This window comes from Anomalospiza imberbis, unplaced genomic scaffold (genome assembly GCF_031753505.1).
Source record: "Anomalospiza imberbis isolate Cuckoo-Finch-1a 21T00152 unplaced genomic scaffold, ASM3175350v1 scaffold_98, whole genome shotgun sequence".
Classification (NCBI taxonomy): Eukaryota; Metazoa; Chordata; class Aves; order Passeriformes; family Viduidae; genus Anomalospiza; species Anomalospiza imberbis.
In genome coordinates this window covers 87,455-89,317 of record NW_027100601.1, presented here as the reverse complement: position 1 = coordinate 89,317, position 1,863 = coordinate 87,455, and the positions used below count along the sequence as shown (strand labels likewise).

General features: G+C 53.0%; 1 long non-coding RNA gene across 1 annotated transcript; it reads right to left on the bottom strand.

The window, feature by feature from the left end:
* Nucleotides 1-600: 600 nt before the first annotated feature.
* LOC137468021 (uncharacterized) lies at nt 601-1,025 on the bottom strand. Its single transcript, XR_010995699.1, has 3 exons — nt 892-1,025; nt 698-779; nt 601-619 (listed from the first exon to the last, which is right to left on the bottom strand). It is a non-coding gene; the product is annotated as an uncharacterized lncRNA (long non-coding RNA).
* Between the last annotated feature and the right edge of the window lie 838 nt (nt 1,026-1,863).

Here is a 1,863-nt window from a genome sequence, read left to right as displayed (position 1 = left end):
AAACTTGACTACTGATTGGTTTGACCCAACTTCCTGAAAGAATTCACTTCCATGTCAAACCACAACAGCATATCCAACAAAAGTCAATGAAACATATTTACAGAAGCCAAAAAGAAGCCCTGAAACCTATGGCCTAAAGACAACAACAAACTCTACAACGTATGTACAAAAGGGAGGCGTCTCTGTCCAGGATCTCCATCGGTCCTTGAGGAAAAGCAAGAGGCACAGTCACTCCAATCAGGCAGAGAGGGCTCTTCCATGTGCCCCCAGGCTGGCCCAGCAAGCGCAGCACAGGCTGGGGATGGCCACCAGAACCCAATGCACTGGGTCCCACATCCCTGAGCAGGGACCACCCAGCCCAGTCCCAGCCTGGCAGCAGGGGACCCACTCTGCCTGTGGGGACCACATGCCTGTCCTGCTGCTGGTATTGCTCTTCATCCCAAGATCATGGCCTCTTCCTCATCTTTTTCATCAATGTCCATGTCCTCAAGGTACTCTTCCATTTCCACGTCCATCCCCTCTTCCACATCTATCTCCATCTCTTCCTCTCCAGTCTCTTCTTCATCCACTTCCATATCCTCCTCCGTATCCATCTGCATGTCCACCTCCATCTCTTCCTCTCCACTCTCTTCTCCATCCACTTCCATCTTCTCCTCTGTATCAATCTCCATGTCCACTTCCATTGCATCGTCTCCACTCTCTTCTCCATCCACTTCCATCTTCTCCTCTCTATCAGCCTGCATGTCCACCTCCATCTCGTCCTCTCTGTCTGGGACAGCCTGCAGAGGTAGCAACACCTCAGAGTGGGGTCCCTGTCCTACCCCATCCCCACAGAACTCCAGCCCAGCCGGGCAGCTGGGGGGTGTCCACCTCCATGGAATGGCACCGTACCTTCCTCAGGACAAATGTGAGCATCCTGCAGGGACGGATGACAAAATCCAGGCAACAGAGAGCTTTCAGGACTGATGGGAGTATCAGCGCGCAGGTGACGAGAAGGGTGACAGGGAGCATGGTGAAGGGTGAGCTGGCACGAGGGCTGGCACAGGGTGGGCTGACACAAGGGCCAGTGGTTGTGTTGTGCTCTGTGCTGGACGCTGGAGGTTCCTGCTGGAACATCATATCTGTGACATCACAGTGGATCTAAAGAGCTTCTTGTTCCGAGCTGAGCAATCTTCCCCAGCCCATGCTGCTCACAGCCCTGTTGCCAAGGATGGGGCATCCACAGCCTGGGCCAGTGCCTCAGCAGCCTCAGTGTAAAAGAGCAGCTTCCTCAGATCCAACTTCAGTCAGCCTCCTGCAGTTGAAAGCCATCCCCCCTTGTCCTGTTGCCACGGGCCCGGCTGAACACTGTCCCCGTCTTTCCCGTGGGACCCTTCCAGTCCTGCAGAGCTGCAGTGAGGCCTCCCCAGTGTCTCCTCTTTCCAGGCTGAGCATCCCCAGCCCCACTTGGACAGCAGTCAGGTAGATCAGGGGGAGTCAAGGCTGAAGTCAAATAGCATCAGGAACTGGGAGGTGTAAGCTTTAGGCCCAGGTTTGCCTCTATAATAACAGTGGAGGGGAAGATGGTGGGACACTGGCTCTGTTCTAACTGGTGAATATTTTCTTTTTTTTTTTTTTTTCCTTCTTTTCTGTCATGCTGATGCAGGTGTTGCTGTTTGCAAGGAAGCTTGGCACAATGTCCATTGTCTTCTCCATTTGTGAAACACCGAGCAGAGTCTGGGCAGGCTGATGATGCAGAGCAAAACCTGCAAATACACCGGTGATCCTGAGCCTGGAGGGTGCAGCTAAACCCTGCCAAAAATAATTTCTGGAAAGTCAAGCCTGGTTTACATTTTCTTGAATTTGGCTATTCCTGAACCGGGG